Raw genomic sequence first — 19399 nt, forward strand, 5'->3', positions numbered from 1 at the left:
AAACTGGGCCAGTCGGTTCCATGCACACCCCTAGTGGGACTGGGGTCTGGGGTGTGTGTGGATTATATCAAGGTGGGGTTGGAGGTCTGGTTTGAAGCTTGTTAGTCCTCCTTTTATTGGGTTGTGCCAGGCCTTTTGTTATAATGTGTTTGGGTTCTCTTAGGCAGGGTGATGTGGAGTGTGTGTCTGGCAGCTCTGGGGCAGCTATTACTGTTGTGGTGGTGAATAGAAGAATTGGCATTGGCAGAGCAGCTAGCTGTTACAGGGGAAGGTGAACCAGTAATTTAGTAACTGTTTCCACTCCTGGCTGCCCCTGTCTGGCCTCAGGGAGCAGTTACAACTACCCACAGAACTTAGCCTTGCTCCTCTGCAATGCTGGGTTGGTTCAGAATAAGACTGAAAGAATCCATGAATTGATCATGGATGAGGGAACTGACCTGGCTTGTATAACTGAGTCCTGGATGGGGGAGGCTAGTGGCCCAGTTTGGGCCCAGCTTCTCCCACCAGGCTATTCTGCTGTGCAGCAAGCTATGGGAAGTGGGAGGGTGTGTGTGGAGTGGCTGTGGTCCAAAAGAATACCATTTCTCTTACCAGGCCCCCTGTGTAACAGTTGACTTATATTGAGTGTGTATTTCTGAGGCTGGCAACTAGGGACAGATTGGGGATTCTGTTGGTGTACTGTTCACCCCACTGCCCAACTGACTCCCTAACTGAGCTGATGGAGCTGGTCTCGGAGTTGGTGTTGGAGTCACCCAGACTTTTAGTGCTTGGGGACTTCAATATCCATTGTGAGGCTGACTTGTCTGGTGCGGCTCAGGATTTCATAGTGGCCATGACAACTATGGGCCTATCCCAACTAGTTTCAGGACAAACTCATGTTGCCAGCTATACACCCGATTTGGTCTTTCATTCGGATCAGGGGGGTGTTTGATGGGTGGGGGATCCTGTGGTTTCCCTATTGTCATGGACAGACCACTACCTGGTTAAGGTTGGTTTCACAGTCACAATCCACCCCTGCAGGGGTGGCGGACCTATTAAGATGGTCCTCCCAAGATGACTGCTGGACCCATTGGATTCCAAAAAGCCTTGGAGGGTTCTAATGTTGGTCCTGCCAGTGATTCTGTCGATGCCCTGGTAGGAACTTGGAATAGGGAACTCACCAGGGCAGTAGACATGATTGCTCCTAAGCTTTTCTTCTGACCTGCTTTAAAAGTGGCCCCTTGGTATACCGAGGAGTTGTGGGGTCTGAAGCAGCAAGGTAGGCGACTGGAGTGCAAGTGGAGGAGAACTCGGCTCGAAATTGACAGGATACAACATAGAGCCCATTTGGAGGGTTATGCAAAAGCGGTGCATGCAGCAAAAAAACAATTCTGGTCTGCCTGCATTGTGCCTGCAGATTCGCGTTCAGCAGAGCTGTCCTGGGTTATGAGGAGTATGATTCAGGCTCCTTCCATTTCAAACCAGTCCCTAGAGACTTTGTTCTGCTGCAATGCTTTTAGTGGGTTATTTGCAGACAAAATCTCTTGTATTTCAGCCAACTTGGACTTCACTGTTTTTGCATAGTCTGTTAGGGTGGTGTCCAGCAATCCCTCTTACAGCATTAGGTTGGATCAGTTTCAAGTGATGCCTGAGCTTGATCAGTTTCAAGCTGCTTGGGGCGATACGGCCTACCACTTGTTCTCTGGATCCTTGCCTGACTTGGCTGCTTCTATCTAGCAGGGAAATTGTTGGAGATGACCTAGTTAATATCATTAACTCATCACTGAGGGAGGGTAGGATGCCTCCTTGTTTGAAGGAGGCAATGGTTAGACCACTCCTTAAGAAGCCTTCCCTAGATCCCTCAGTGATGGATAGTTATAGGCTGGTCTTCAATCCCCCATGGTTGGGCAAGGTGATTAAGAGAGTGGTGTCTAACCAGCTCCAGGCAGTTTTGGAGGAAACCAATTATCTAGACCCTTTTCAAACTGGCTTTAGAGCAAGCTGTAGAGTTGAGTATGCCTTGGTTGGCCTGATGGATGTCCTTCACCACAGAATTGATAGAAGGAGTGTGACTCTGATGGTTCTTTTGGATCTCTTGGCAGCATTCAATACCATCAACCATGGTATCCTTCTGGATTGCCTGGGGGAGTTGGGGATAGGAGGCCTTGCTTTGCAGTGGTTCTGCTCCTATCTCTCAGGCAGATACCAGATGGTGGAGCTTGGTGACAGCTGCTGTTCAAAATAGGGGCTATTACAGTATATGTAGTCCCTCAGGGGATTCCAATACATGAAACCGCTGGGTGAGGTCATCAGGAGATTTGGTGCAGGCTGTTATCAGTATGCTCATGACACCCAAATCTGTTTCCCATCATCATCATCATTATGAAATGGTATTCACTCCCTAGATACCTGCCTATGGGCAGTAATGGGCAGGATGAGGAATAACAAATTAAAGCTGAATCCAAGCAAGATGGAGGTGCTTATTGTGGGGGATCGGAAATTGAGGGATGAGTTAGATTTTCCTGTGCTGGTTGGGGTTACGCTCCCCCAGAAGGAACAGGTACACAGCTTGGGAGTTCTCTTGGATCCAGGCCTCACCCAGGTATCTCAGGTGGAGGCTATGGCCAGGAGCGCTTTCCATCAACTTCGGTTGATTTGACAACTGCATTCATTCCTTGAAAAGAATGATTTCAAAACAGAGGTGCACCAGCTGGTAACCTCCAGGCTTGACTATTGCAATGGGCTCTCTGTGGGGCCGCCTTTGTACATACCTCAGAAACTTCAGTTAGTTCAAAATGCGGCAGCCAGACTGGGCTCTGGGATAACCCGGAGAGACCATATTATGCCTGTTTTAGAACAGTTGCACTGGCTGCCAATATGTTTCTGTGCAAAATACAAAGTGCTGGTTATTACCTTTAAAGTCCTGAATGGCTTGGGTCCAGGCTACCCGAGAGAGCACCTACTTTTGTATGATGCCCATCACACGTATGATCCCCATCGCACCAGTACGTCTGGTGGCGACTTGGAACCAGGCCTTCTCTGAGGCTGCTCCTGGGCTGTGGAATGCCCTCCTGGCAGATATCGACAGCTTTTAAGAGAGCCCAGAAAACCTATTTGTTTGGCCTGGTCTTCCAAGGTTTTTAAATTCTTTTGGGGTGTTTTAATTGGTTTTAAATGGTTTTGAATTGTTTTTAACTTGTTTGTAGTGCGTTTTTGATAGTGTTTGTTTTATGTCTTTTTACACTTGTTGTGCACTGCCCAGAGCCTTTGGATGGGGTGGCCTATAGATGTTATAAATAAATAAATAAACCTTGCCTCCTGGTTACCTGAGCAGACAATTCTGTGGTGAGATACAGAAAAAATGTGCATCCCCCAACCTAGCGTTTCCCAACCTTCATTTCCCCTGCTGCTCAGCCATGGGAATGAAAGGATCCCAAGTCGCCAATAGGTGGGCTGGTGCATCTTGTCCACCAAAAATGGCTGAGAGGTCAAGGTCTGACCTCCTCAAACAATCTAGTCCCATTGAATCCTCATCATTCCCTGCCATGAAAATCCACCTTACTTGTGCGAAGGAAAGCTGATTGGGTTTTCTTGTCTCTGGGTTGGTAATTAAATAAAGGAGCTGAGTGGCAAAGATCTGTGTAGCTCACCGCAGCAAAATGCCATGTGTCATGCCCACAATGTGCACAAATCTGTGTTCAAACCACCATCAGAAGAACAGCATCTGTGGAATCTGGTGGCATCAACCAGAGATCAATGCCCAGCTTTCATTCCCAGGTGCCCTCCCCACTTCATTATTCTGCCAATCAGTTAGAAGCAATTTGCAATCAGTTTTTAAGCAACTGCACATCATTTTCTATAATTGGCACACTACATCTCTGACAAGATAAAAAATTGTGGCTGATGCCAATCAATGTCGAATGGAGCCAGATAAGGCAATCTCATTTTCATAGGAAATGCTCTATGACAGACTCTCACTTGCAACATTGGGAAACTTTGTGTGGATCACAATGATAGAATTAAGGATGCCGTGAATATCCACCATTTGCTGTTGCTGATATTAAAGAGCACTTCTTGGCTTTTGTAAGGAGAAGAAGCTTCAAATACGTAGCACTCAGAAATATAATCAGCATTTTTCTCTCCAAAAAGAAAGTGGTAATTGGACATGTAGGTGCTTGTGCCTTGATGGAAAACTACCAAGAACAGGTCCTTGTCAAAGCCTTCTCAACTCTTTATTTCAGCTCATTTGTTGATTTAATTTTTTTTAAAAAACAACTATACCCCACCGCACCACTTTTACAAAGTAACTCAATGTGGTGTGCAACACAAGTCATTTTGAAACCATAAAACATTAACATGTCAATCAGCATGTAAAATACAAAATAAATACATAAAAAGAAATTAAAACAGTCCAGCAGCAGCAAAAAACATCTAAAATAGAAAATATCACTGAAAAAAATGAGAGCAGAAACCAAAATAGTACAATCTACCAGAGAGTCAAATTGATGCAACTCAAATGCTTGTTTAAAAAGCCAAGTCTTGGCCTAAGACATGAAGATTTGCAATGAGGGGGCCATATTATTTATTTATTTATTTAGTGCATTTTTATACCGCCCCAACCCAAGGTCATAGGGCAGTTCACAACAAACAAAACCAATTAAATACTAAAAACAGTTTAAAACAAATCAATAAAGAATCCAAAATTTTAAAAGTTAAAAAGTTAAAAAGTTAAAAGGCCTGGTAAAAAAGATAAGTCTTTAGACACTTTTTAAAAGCCGCTAGAGTCTCTTATTCCCACGGGAAGCGTGTTCCAAAGTCTCAGGGTGACAACAGAGAAGGCCCGTCCCTGGGTGGCCACCAGACGACATGAAGGTAGCCACAGACGAGCCTCTCCTGATGTACGCAGTGGATGATGGGGATCATGCAGAAGAAGATGCTCTCTTAAGTACCATGGGCCTAAGCTGTTTAGGACTTTATAGGTTATAACCAGCACTTTGTATTTTGCCCGGAAACTTATTGGCAGCAGAGGCGTATCTAGGGAAAATAGCGCCTAGGGCAAGCACTGAAATTGTGCCCCCTGTACAAACATCTGACACCCAGCTTTCAGATAACTTTACCATAATATCAGCTCAAAAATACAAGTCAAGCTCATTAATCTTTTAATCTTTCAAAAACTATTTAGCAGTGGATGTAGCCAGACCAAAAAATGCTGGAAAACTACAAATTTCAGTGTGCTCATGAAATACCCAAATACTATGTGGAGGTGTACTCGGAAAACTAAACAGAAGTGCCTGTCTAATTCTCTACTATGCATTGTAGCATCACTATTACATAAGTTTTAAACAAATGGAGAATTTGACTTTTCCCAGATACTCTGAAAATAATTAAAGGATATGCAGAGTAAACTGTGTCACTGCTTGGAATATATTCTAGTATTTCAGAAAGACAGTTAAAATGAGAGAAAGAGAGTAAGAAACTCCCAGTGGGGCTTAATACTAAGGATTTCACACTGATTCAAAGACAAACTCACCATTAATAGCCATATTATTAAGACATGACATTTAACTCACTTATCACAAGAAGCAAAGTAAGAGCAAATGAATACAATCCTAGCACATAAGCTTCAGCTCAGTATTCATAAGCCCTGATTCTCTGTACATAGTGCCAAACTGAATATGTGTACAGTGACATATTAATTTAAAAAATATTTTTTTAACCTGTAGCCCCTTCAGGGGGCTTCCTAAAGGCCGTGGGGGGGGGGGTCTGCAAAGGTTCCCCCTCTCCCAACTGGCCTCTAGCACCTCGCAGGGACCATTTGAGCATGTGCGGTGCCCATTTTTTAAAATATATAATTTTCCAAAAATGGCTGCTGAAGAAAAATGGCCGCTGCACATGCTCAAATGGCCTCTGTGAGGCCTGGCATGGCCTAGGGCCTCACAGAAGCCATTTGAGCCTATGCGGTGGCCATTTCATTATCGGTGGCCATTTAAAAAAATTAATTTTTAAAAATGGCGCGCCCCCTTCAAGTGGCACCTGGGGCACATACCCTGCCTGCCCTACCTTAGATATGCTCCTGATTGGCAGCCAGTGCAACTCCTGTAATACAGGAGTAATATGGTCTCTTCGAGATGACCAGAGACTAACCTGGCTGCCACATTTTGTAATAATTGCAGTTTCTGGACTATGTACAAAGGCAGCCCCACATAGATCTCATTGCAGTAATCAGGTCTGGAGGTTTCCAGCAAGTGTACTACTGTTTTGAGATCATGATCCTCAAGAAATGGACACAGCTGGCATATCAACTGAAGCTGATAGAAAACACTTCTGGCCACCGCCTCAACCTGGGGAACCAGGGAAGGTGTGGATCCAGAAGCACTCCCAAACTGCGTACCTGTTCCTTCTGAGGAGGTGTGACCCCATCTAGAACAAGTAGATCAATATCACTTCCCGAGTGACAACCCTGCACTGTAAGTACCTCTGTCTTGTCTGGATTCAGTCTCAGTTTGTCATCCCTCATTCAGCTCATTATTGCTTCCAAGCAGGCATTCAGGAAGGATATGCCTTCTCCTGATGATGTTGACATCGAGAAATAGATGTGGGTGTCATCAGCATACTGATAACACCCTGCACCAAATCTCCTGATGATCTCTCCCAACGGTTTCATGTAGATATTAAAAAGCATTGGAGACATTATGGAGCCCTGAGGGACCCCATATAAAAGCTCAGATTTTGAAGAAGTCCCAAAGAAGTCTGTCAAGTCCCAAATGGAGATCATCCATCAGTCTGACCAAGGCAGTCTCCACCCCATAGCCCATTTGAAAACCAGTTTGAAATGGGTCTAGATAATCAGTTTCCTCCAAGACCGCCTGGAGCTGGGAGGCCACCACCCTCTCAGTCACCTTGCCCAACCATGGGAGGTTGGAGACAGGCCTGTAGCTATTAAACTCCGAGTGGTCCAAGGCAGGCTTCTTAAGAATAGGTCTAATAATTGCCTCCTTTAAACAAGGAGGCATCCTGCCCTCCCTCAGAGAGGTATCTATAATTGCTACCAGGCTCTCCACAACAACCAGATGGTATAAGCCATGTTGGGCAAGGATCAAGCAGACAGGTGGTAGGACGCAGCATTCCAAGCAGCTTGTCCACATCCTCAGGAGTCACAAACTGAAATTGATCCAGTCTAACCACACGAGAGGAGTTGCTGGATACTTCTGCATCTGACACTGCAATAACTATGGAGTCTAAATCTAGATCTAGATCGACCCGAATATGAGAGACTTTGTCCACAAAAAACTCATTAAAAACGTCACAGCAGGCAACTGCTAATTTGGCAAAGAGGCACCTTTTAACATGGTGATTCTCTTTATTTAGCAGAGGGAGAGTAACTGGCCCTATACACCCCCAGCACAGTACCTCCAGTGACTGTTGCTGGTGTCTATCTTGTGTTACTTTTTAGATTGTGAGCCCTTTTGGCAACAGGGATCCATCTTATTTATTTGTTATTTCTCTGTGTAAACTGCCCTGGGCCATTTTTGGAAGGGCGGTATATAAATCGAATAAATAAATGAATAACTGATGGTTCCAAATTCGGATTCAGCGGAGTAGGAGGCCCTACTAGCTCCCTCACAAACCTGAATAGCTCCGCTGGATGAGATCCTGAGGAAGCAGAAAAGAAACACTTCTTTGCTGCACATATAGCCAGTGCATAGATCTTTAAATGTGCTCTATGTTGCAATCTGTTGGATTCGAGTCAAGTCTTCCTCCACTTGTGCTCCATCATCTACCTTGCCACTTCAGCTCCCGCAGACCTTCCGTATACCAAGCAGGTCGGAGAGGATGCTTAGGAGCGATCATGTCTACTGCCCTGCTGAGCTGGTTATTCCAATTCTCCACCAGGGCATCAACCGGATCACTGGCAGGGCCAAAATTAAATCCTTCCAAGTCTTCTTGGAATCCTATTGAATCCAATAATCTTTTTTAGACAGACCATTCTAATAGGTCCCTCACCCCTGCAGAGGTGGGACGCAACTATGAGTCCGACCTTAACCAGATGGTGGTCCGTCCATGACAATGGAGAAATCACAGGAGTCCCCACCCACGGAATACCACCCTGATCAGAATGAAAGATCAGATCAAGAGTATGACCAGCAACATGTGTCGGTCCAGAGACCACTTGGGATAGGCCAATAGTTGTCATGGCTGCTATGAACTCCTGAGCTGCACCAGACAACCCGGTCCCGAAGTGGATATTGAAGTCCCCCAGCACCATAAGCCTGGGAGACTCCAATGCCAAACCCGAAACCAAGTCCATGAGCTCAGTTAGGGACTCTGTTGGGCAGCGGGGTGATCGGTACACCAACAGAAGTCCCAATCTATCCCTGGTCCCCAAATGTAAATATACACATTCAGTATGATTGGACACTCTGATAGGGATCCTGGTAAGGGAGATATTATCCTTAAAGAACACAGCTACTCCACCTCCCTGCCCACACTCCCTTACCTCCTCTACAGAGTACCCTGGAGGCAGAAGCTGTTGGAAATTCTCTGTGGTGAGAGAGAATTTCCAACAGGTTATGGGCCTAGCACGCTTCCGCTGTCACTACAGAGAATTTCCAACAACAGGTTGTGTTGTTGTTGGAAATTCTCTGTGGTGAGAGAGAATTTCCAACAGAAGCTGGGCCCAAACTGGGCCCCCAGCCTCCCCCAACCAAGTCTCGGTGATACACACATATGAGCTTTCCTGGGGGGTGGGGGGGTACATTTCACAAGGTAGGAACTATCAAAGAAACCATCACCCCCACTAACTAAGCAAAGAGGCATCTTTCAAAGTGGTGATTCTCTTATATTTAGCAGGGGGAGAGCAACTGGCCCTATCCAACCCCAGCACAGCATCCCTCCAGTGGCTGTTGCTGGTATCTGCCTTATGGTTCTTTTTAGATTATGAGCCATTTGGGGACACAGGACCATGTTCTTGATGTTTTTTTTTAATTATGTAAACCGCTTTGAGAACTTTGGTTGACGAGCAGTATATACATATTAGTATCATAGTAGAAAGGGCCCTGTTCCTAGCGAAAACCTGCCAAAGTCCAATTGCTGATAGACTTTGGAGTGATGGAAAGTAGGGCCTCGAGTGTTGAACTGAGCAAACAAGGAGGTATTTAGGGAAGAAGGAAGTCCTTCAGGAACTGAGGTCTTAGGCTGCTAAGGGCTTTGAAGGTAAGATGGAACTCTTTATGGGAAGAACCAGGGCTGGATGAGCCAGGGTCATTGCATCTCACACAAAGCACACTATAAATTACGAAGCATACATTCAACTTCTGCCCACTGTGGCTCCTCCCACAAAGAGTTCCCTCTTACCCATACCTATAAAAACACTCTTGTTGATTTTGAAAGAGTATTTGCGATGTGATCTGACAGAAAAGTACATCTTTGAAGGTAAGAACCAGTGCCTTAAACTGTGCCCAGATACAATCAGGTACTTAACACAGATTTAAGAAGGTAGGAGTAATATTGTTCCAAGGGGCAATCCTGGCTGATAACCGGGCAGTTGTGTTTTGCATCTGCTGAAGATTCCAAATACTTGTCAACGGGAGCCTCATGCAAAGCATTTAACAGTCGCCCAGTCCAGTTGTGAGCAGAGCATGGAGAGCAAGTCCTGGTCAGGAGTCTCCAAGAATGGCTGTAATTGGCACACCAGGTCAACTGAGGGAAATGAGCTCTTTGTTATTACCACCAAATCAGTGCTCAAATCCTATGGTCACTGGGGAGGAGAGCTAGTCTTGTGATAGCATGAATTGTCCTCCTTGCAAAGACATCTAGGTTTGCATTGGCTGGGAGACTATATATGAGCACTGTAAGATATTGTCCTTAGAGAAGGAGAGGTAGTCTTGTGGTAGAAAGCATTAATTGTCCCTTCTGCTAAGAAGATTCTACCTTGCAGACATGATGGGAGACTATGAGGCTATTCACACGATGGTAGAAAATCAGGCTAGCCTCCGCTAGCCTGATTTTCTACCATCGTGAGAATCACCGGGCTCGGCTGCAAGCCCGGTGGTTCTTAAGCGGGTCACCCGCTCAAGTAGCCCAGTGCTTAAACCGGGTTTGCGGCGCGAGTGCTCCGCAAACCCTTTTTTTGCAATTGTGAGTTGCCATGGCACGGTTCTGTGCCGTGGCAACTCATGAGTGGACCCCTGACCGAGAGGCTCAAAAGCAGCTTCCTGGCTCGGGGATCTCTCCAGCATGCCCTGCACACTCATGCATGGCATACTGGAGCTTCTGGGGGCCGCACGGCCCTCAAACTCCCCAGCTCCGAGCCCTGCTAGCTCCTAAGCCCACTCTCCCTGCAAACCCTCCCCAGGCAGCTCCCACTGATTGTGGGAACCGCCTCTACATATTTGAGCAATGTGAGATATTTCCCTTAGGGGATGAGGCTGCTCGGGGAAGAGCATCTTCGTGTTTGCATGTGGAAGGTTCCAAGTTGCCTGCTTGGCATCTCCAAGATAGGGCTGAGAGAGTCTCCAGCCTGGAACCTTAGAGAAACCACTGCCAGTCTGTGTAGACAATACTGAGCTAGATGGACCAATGGTCTGACTCAGTATAAGTCAACTTCCAATGTTCCTATGCACTTAGAATATGGGCATCTGTTGGACTTTGCTCTTGGGGATTTCAGCAGCTTCAGGAGGGTCACTGAGACCACAGCTTGGATGGATAGGGTTAAATACCCTTTCCTTGTTCCTTGTGGTCCTGACCCTGACTCCTTCCCTGAGGCTACTATTTTGATTTTTAAAACAAGACCCAAGTCCTAACAATGTGTTTAGCATCACATGGGTTTCATCCTAAGACGTTTGTCAAAAGAAGACCTGAACTTGAGGGGAAAGAACCACGGAACAGTGGAAAGTGTGGCAGGTGAGTGCATAAATATTGTCCCAAGATCAGAGACTCTGATTATTGGTCAGAACCCAGGAAAGCAGGAGGAATGTGTAATGCTGAATACTGACTGAACATTCATTCATTCATTCATTCATTCATTCATTCATATACTGCCTGACCGTACTATTTTTGTAGTAGTGCAGGAGCTGGTATGGCCACACCCCCTTGCATCGCCATGCCCTTGTGTGCTTACATGGTCATGCATGGGGACATGCTGCAGTGCTCAAAAACTCCCTCCCTGCTGGGGATCGCAGAGATGAGGAGGTCTTTGCCTTCGTTCCCTGCAGGACGAAGGCAAAGCTCTACCTACCGATGAAATCCCTGGTGGAGAAAGAATTTTGGATCACAACACTGGGAGCTTTCAGAACTTGGGGGGTGGGGAAGGTTGCCAGTAAGTGAATAAGCATAGTATTGGGTCTGTACGGTAGGTGGCAGTCATGAAGTCAAGAAATTAGTTCTGTTTTGCTAAGACAAAGCAGAAACAGCAGAAGCAGCAGCCTTGGTTGGTCCAGTGTTAGAAATCCTGCTCTTAGTAATACAGATCAGTCTGGAACACATCTGGAGTCCCTCACCTAGATCTGACCAGTCTCTATCTGTAGAACCATGCCTATGTCTATGTTCTAACATCCATGTTGATCTTCTCCAGGGATGTGCAGAAAATTCTCCAGGGATGTGCAGAGAAACAACATGCCTTCTAGAAATATACTATATCTAGCTTCCCATGAACATTTTTAGGTGTTTCTATAGGAATATAAGAAGCTGCCTTACCAAGTCATGCCTTTGGTCCATCTAGCTCAGTGTCGTCTAGACAGACTGCAAGCAGCTTCTCCACGGTTGCGGGCAACATAAAAACATAAGAACAGCTCTGCTGGATCAGGCCCAAGGCTCATCTAGCCCAGCACCCTGTTTCACACAGTGATCCGCCAGATGACTCCAAGAACCCCATAGGCAAGAAGTGAGGGCATGCCCTCTCTCTTGCTCCCCTGCAACTAGTATTGAGAGTCATTGTGCCTCTGAGGCTGGAGATGGCCCACAGCCACCAGACTAGTAGCCATTGTTAGACCTGTCCTCCATGAATTTGTCTAAGCCCCTTCTAAAGCCATCCAGGCTAGTGGCCATTACATCCTGTGGCAGAGAATTCCATAAGTTTACTGTATGAAGAAGTACTTCCTTTTGTCGGTTCTAAATTGCCCAAAATTCTGTTTCATGGGATGACCCCTGGTTCTAGTGTTGTGAGAGAGGGAGAAAAATTTCTCTCTGTTCAGTCTCTCCACTCCATGCATAACTGCATACAACTTGATCATGTTTCCCCTTGTTCGCACCAGGTGCTGTAGCCTTGTCTCATAAGAAAGGTGTTCTAGGCCCCTGATCATCTTAGTTGCCCTCTTCTGCACCTTTTCCAGTTCTACAATGTCCTCCTTAAGATAGAATGACCAAAACTGTACACAGTAGTCCAGGTCTGGCAACACCATAGATTTGTAAAAGGGCATTATAATATTAGTATTTTTATTTCCAGCCCCCTTCTTATTGATCCTTAGCAGCTGCCATGCACTGAGTTGACACTCTGAATGAGCTGTCCTCCATGAACCCAAGATCTCTCTCCTGGTCAGTCACCGACAGCTCAGAACCCATCAGTGTATATATGAAGTTGGGCTTTTTTGTCCCAATATGTATCATTTTACATTTTCTTAAAAGAATCTCTCTCAGCCCTATCTGGAGATGCCAGGGAGGGAACTTGGAACCTTCTGCATGCAACATGCAGATGCTCTTCCCAGAGCAGCCCCACCACCTAAGGGGAATATACTGTATTATAGTACTCAGACATTATTCTTGATGTTCATCCTGTTTCACACAGTGATCCGCCAGATCTCCAAGAACCCCATAGGCAAGACCAGCTGTCCCCATTGGAGGACAGCTGGTCTTGTGATAGCAAACATGAATTATATCATTTGCTAAGCAGGGCCCACCCTGATTTGCATTTGAATTGGAGACTACATGTGAACACTGTAAGTTATTCCCCTCAGGCAATGGGGCCACTCTGGGAAGAGCATCTTCATGTTTGCATGCAGAAGGTTCCAAGTTCCTTCCCTGGCGTCTCCAAGATAGGACTGTGAGCGACTCCTGCCTGCAACCTGGGAGAAACTGTTGCCAGTCTATATCGACAACACTGAGCTAGACGGACCAATGATCTGATTTTGGTATACAGCAGCTTCCTATGTTCCTATCCTTGAGAAGGATCCTGACGTTCACTTTGAATGTTACTTTGTTGCAATGTCAGCTTCTTCTCTGCCTCAACTTAAAGGCATTTAAGTAACCTTCTGAGATTTATAGTAGAGATGTATGGGACATCATCCTGTGGAAACCCATGAAGCAGAATGTGAGACAGTCTCCTTGTCTCATGCAGATTAGCCTAGAGCAGGGATGGCTTGTGGCCAGGGATGATGGAAGTTGTAGTTCAACAACAGCCGAAGAGCTAAGTTTGCCTACCGCTTGCCTAGAGGGAGTGGGCAAGTGAATGAGCAATGGTGATAGGGGAGAGCAAGTGATGTACCTACACAGGGAAGGGGACCAACTGAAGACATAGTGCCCAAAGTGCCTCCAAAACCTGGAGCCATAACTTCAGCCAGTCTCCACAATCCATGAACCAGCCCTGTGGGATCGTGGGGCAGTATCTCAATACGTGGCTAGGGGTAGAGCTTAAGTAGCACTACATATGAGAGGAAAACAGAGTAATAAATTCTCTTACACTTTGTTGGGCCAAGGGGGATCTGAAATTGTTGACTGAAGCTAGTGCTGTGCACAGAACTGTCTGGCCCGGTTTGGTTCGAGGCTGGACTGGCCTTGAACAGAACTGGGCCAGTTTGGTCCAGCACCCCTCAAACCACCCCCCCATCTGGTCTGGTTTGGGGGGGTTCGCAAATCAAAAGTACTTAAAAGAACTTTTCGAAATACCTTTAAAATGATTGTCGAGGTGGCGGGGGGATGCGCAGAGGTTCCCCCTTCCCCCACCAGCCTTCAAAGTTCACCCCTCGGGCCTTTTAGGCTTGGGCCTTGCTGAAAATGGTGCAGCGGCCAAAATAGCGGCTGCTGCGCATGCGCAAAAGGCCTCTGCGAGGCCTGGCATGACCCATGGCCTCGCGGAGGCCATTTGCGCATGCATGGTGGCCATTTTTGTTTTGCGGCCATATTTTTTTTAAAAACAAAAATGGCCACCACGCATGCGCAAAAGGCCTCTGCGAGGCCTGGCATGACCTGTGGCCTCACAGAGGCCATTTGTGCATGCGTGGCAGCCATTTTTGTTTTGGCAGCCATATTTTTTAAAAAAACAAAAATGGCCACCACGCATGCACAAATGGCCTCTGAGAAGTTGTGAGTCATACCAGGCCTCGCAGAGGCCTTTTGCGCATGCATGGCGGCCACAATTTTGGCTGCCGCGCCGTTTTCAGCAAGGCTCAAACGGGCCAAACAACAGGCCTAAAAGGACCAAGGGGTGTACTTTAAAGGCCAGTGGGGGGAGGGGGAACCTCTGTGCACCCCTCCCCGCAGCCTCGACAATCATCTAAAAGGTGTTTTTTTAAAAAAAGTACATTAGATTTGCAAACCGCTCCGAACCATTGGGGCGGTTTGGGTTCTGGGGGCTATCGAGCCGGATGGTGTTTGGTCCGGGCGTCGAACCAACGAACCCCCGAACCAAAACCACAAACAACGAACCCCCAAACCTGTCTGCACATCCCTAACTGATGCCCAGGAACAGAGGAAAGCAGGATAAAGAAAGAAACCCTAATGAAGATTTCATCTGACTTCAGCAGAATCTCCCTCTCCTTCCACCCCAGCCCAGTCCGTATCCGGGGGTCTCCATGTACAAAGTCCATTGGCTTTCCTGGATGGGAGAGATCAGCCTAGACATTTTCACTCCCTCAGAACAGAAACCTTGAAATGATGGGCACACTGGGGAGAATCTCTGCCGCATGGACTTATTTTACAGTCCAGTTCCACCAGAGATGCAGCGATTGTAACAACAGCTGTGACTGCGGTCAATAAGACATTTGTCTAACAAAATGTTAAACTACTTTCCTTCCCATTCATTATGCAGTTGACTGATTCTGATGCTTCCGCGTAATTGTCTTGCTTGTCGAAGAGTACTTTCTTGTCTCCACATTTAAGATAATTTCCCTGACAACCATATGGACTGGGTTTGTTTCGCTGAAGAGAAATGTCCTTATGACATGATTTTGTTTTTGTTTGTGTTTTTCAAAACAGAAGAATGGGGAGGAGAAAAACATCCGGCTTTGATTAGGCTTCCATTTCTGATGTGCCATCCGGTTGCTGCAAGTCCCTCAAAGCTGCAACCCTGAGTCACATCATTGGGTTATGTAGCCCACGCCAAGAAAGGCAAACTCTCTATCTGTGGATTCACCACCTGCGGTTTCATGTATCCACGGTCAGGTAATTGACACCTGGCCTCAGCATATATGGGGGGGGGGGGGTGATGGGAAAGGGAGTTAAATTTGCATATCCACCAGTTGGAGGGTGGCTGGAATTGAGCTCCGAGGTCATTTCTGGTTGCCATTTTAAGAAAAGGAGCCATTTTCTGGCTCGTTTCTGTAACCTCACCCCCAAAAAATAATCCCATATTTTTTGCAGGGAAAAAACTGGAATATGGACTTTTGGGGAGCATTACTGGACTGTAGAAATGTAAAAGGTGCAGAAGAGGGCAATCAAGATGATCAGGGGCACCTTCCTTATAAGGCGAGGCTACAGCATTTGGGGCTTTTTAGCTTGGAAAAAGAGGTGACTACTGAGAGACATGATAGACATGTATGAAATTATGCATGGAGTGGAGAGAGTGGATAGAGAGAATTTTTTCTCCCTCTTTCACAACACTAGAACCAGGGGCCATCCCATGAAACTGAAGGTCAGGAAATTTAGGACCGACAAAAGGAAGTACTTCTTCACACAGTTCAGAATTAATCTACGGAATTCTCTGACATGGAATGTGGTGATGGCCACTAGCTTGGATTGCTTTTTGGATTTGCTTAGACAAATTCATGGAAGACAGGTTTATCAATGGCTACTAGTCTGGTGGTTAAAGGCCATCTCCAGCCTCAGAGGCAAGATGCTGCTAAATACCAGTTGCAGAGGAACAACGGCAGGAGAGGGGGCAAGCCCTCACCCCCTGCCTGTGGGCTTCTTGGAGGCATCTGGTTGGCCACTGTGTGAAGCAGGATGATGGACTAGATGGGCCTTGAGCCTGATCCAGCAGGGTTATTCTTATGTTCTTGACTGCTGGAGGCAGTGGTGGTAGTTGCTACCAAAACATAAAGTTTTTAAAAACTGGGGAGGGTTTTTTAGAAAATTTTGAGGAGGAGGAGGATTTATTGAACATTGAACCATGCCACTGTGCACTTGCACAAGGAGGTTGCACAAGGAAGTTGTGCTAATGCAAGCGTTTTTCACTAACTAAGTTGCGCTAAATCTGGAGCTTGCATTCCAGGCTAGTGTTATGGTAGCTCCAATATGTTTGTGCTAGTCCAACAAGGTGCACAGCCTGTGGCATTCCTCATGTGTTTTGTAGGGAACCTTTGCACCACAGTGCAAGGGTGCCATTCCAAATATCTCTATCATGTAGCACAGCTATGCAGCTTTCTTGCGCTAGTGCAGCTATGTGTTTTGCACAGGATGTTGGCCAATGGCGTTATATTGAAAGAAGAAGAATAAGCACTCAGAGCAATTGATTTCAAACATGGTCTTTATTTGTGCACTTTTGGAAGACATATGGTCAGGCTTTGGGGTTTTGAATGGCTGTCCAAGATGTCTATTGCATGTTTCAGATGTGAGTGGCTTGTAGATTTGAAAATAGTAGCTGACTCCTGACTGAGGCACTTGGGATGCTTCAGGAAGATGCTTCCTCACTGCCGCTGTGCATGTGTGCATGGGAGAAGGAGTGATGTTTCATCAATTCTATTTGCTTATAGTGGTGCCCTGTGCATTTCAAAAATGTCCCAAAGGGTCATGCAGCCTTCAGGGACATATTTTCAGGGACACTTCCAGAGGCAGAGAAAATTGCCAAAAATGGCTCTTTGCTACATGTGGGTGTGGCAGCAGTGGAGTTGCTCTCTGGTTGTGTTGTATCAAGGACACAACTCTCATTGAGCTGAGGTTGTTTGTTTGTTTGTTTGTTTGTTTGTTTGTTTGTTTGTTTGTTTGTTTAGAGATTTAATATACCGCCCAATCCATAGACTCAGGGTGGTATACAAACAAGAACAGCATCCAAGTTGTTCAGTGTGTGTGTATGGGGGCGGGGGGGTTGAATGAATGAATGAATGAATGAATGAATACAATTAATGGGCAAACACCTGGTGGGAAAGAAATGTCTTCAATAAGGTTTTGAAGGCTGAAATGGAGGAGGCAGGCCTAATCTGGGTGGGGGGAAGAGAATTCCAAAGTGAAGGGGCAGCAACAGAGAAACAACTGGAACAGACAGCCTCATGCAGTGACTGGCTTTCCTTCCCTGTGCATTTTCAAACTGAGGCTGGGTGGGCATGTGTCAGGGAGGCTGTCAGAGATTCCGGCACTGAGCAGAAGGTTGGTCTAGAAGACCTCCAAGGTCCCTTCCAACACTGTCATTCCATGATCTTGTGATTATATCATTTGTAAATAAACCAAACACCTTTTTGCCAATCAGTGAATAAACAAGGCAAAATTCAGGAGGCAAATGACATCGGAATTAAACTAGTCACAGAATGAATTAGAATCAATAAGTAGTTACCAAGAAAGAATCTGGAAGGACCCAAATAATGAGCGCAATTAATGATGTCTCTAAAGACTACAGAAAGGTCAACTAATTAAATTGTCTTCAGATGAACAATAATGACTCCAAGGTACACAGCTTTTCAAGTGAATTACACAAAGCTTGAGCTATTGTTGGAAGACAGTTATTCAATGCCAGAGAAATGAAAATTATTTCTTTTCCATGAGAGAGAGTGAGAACCCGTACAAGTTGGCATTGTGTGGAGCACTTAACGTAAAAACCCCTGACAATGAAAATCACTGGCAAAATGAAAATTGATCATTTACTCAGCTTGCTGACAGTTTGTAATTCTGGACATATTGTGAAAAGGTTGTACTTCCAATTTGCATGGTGTTGCTGCAATTATGAATGCTGTAATCTATGAACCAAAGATCATGCATGATCTAGATTAGTGAAAACAAATGTTTGCGAGTGGTTACCTTAGGGCTGATGCTGAGAGCTAAACTGATTCTGCCTCTGTTTTCTGGCCCCACTCATAATTGGTTTAATGAGTGAACATGTGGATAATCTCCTGAACAAAGCTAGGAACATAGGAAGATGCCTTATAATGAGTCAGACCACTGGTCCATCTAGCTCAGTATTGCCTAGGCTGACTAGTATATTTCCAAGGTTTGAGGCAGGAGTTTTCCCCAGCTCTATCGGGAGACACAGCTGGGAAAGAGCACGGTGAAACAGATTGGTTCCAGATCAGCAAAGGAGTAAGACAAGGCTGTCTACTTTCTCCTTCTTTATTCAACTTATATTCTGAACATATACTGAGAAAAGCTGGATTGGAAGAAGATGAGTGTGGCTTTAAAGCTGGAGGGAAAAACATCAATAACCTGCTCTACGCTGATGACACAACTCTGATAGCTGAGAATGCAGATGATCTGCAAGCTCTAGTAATGAAAGTCAAGGAGCACAGTGAAAAATGGGACTACCACTAAATGTCAAGAAGGCTAAACTAATGACAATGTGTAAAGCAACCAGCCTCAGAATTGACAATGAAGACATTGAAGTGGTGGATAGCTTCTGCCTTTTAGGATTGACCATCAATAGTAAAGGATCCAGCAGTCAAGAAATACGTCGCAAACTAGCACTTGATAGGGTTGCAATGAAGGCCTTGGAAAGGATATTTAGATGCTGTGCCGTGTCTACACCTACAAAGATTAGAATTATTCGGACAATGGTTTTTCTTGTGACACTTAATGGATGTGAGAGCTGGACTTTGAAGAAGCAAGATAGGAAAAACATTGATGCTTTTAGAATTTGGTGCTGGACAAGCCTTTTGAGGAGACCACTGACAGCCAGGAAAACAAACAAATGGATCATAGAACAAATCAAACCAGAATTTTCACTCAAGGCACAAATGACCAGGCTCAAACTAGCATACTTTGGACATGTTATGCGAAAACCCAGCTCCCCTGAGAAGTCTATAATGCTGGGGAAAGTTGAAGGAAAGAGAAGACGAGGATGACCAGCAGCAAAGTGGATGGACTTGATTGCAACAGCAGTGAATGGACCACTGAGAGACCTTAAAGGCCAAGCTGAAGACGGATCATCCTGAAGAGAATCTATCGATGTGGTTGCTAAGAGTCAACACTGACTTGACGACATTCAATCAGTCAATCAGGAGATGCTGCCAGGAATTGATTGTGAGACCTTCTACAGAAAAAGCAGGTTGTTCTTGGTCCCAGAGGGTAG

Source organism: Hemicordylus capensis, chromosome 3 (genome assembly GCF_027244095.1).
Source record: "Hemicordylus capensis ecotype Gifberg chromosome 3, rHemCap1.1.pri, whole genome shotgun sequence".
Lineage (NCBI taxonomy): Eukaryota > Metazoa > Chordata > Lepidosauria > Squamata > Cordylidae > Hemicordylus > Hemicordylus capensis.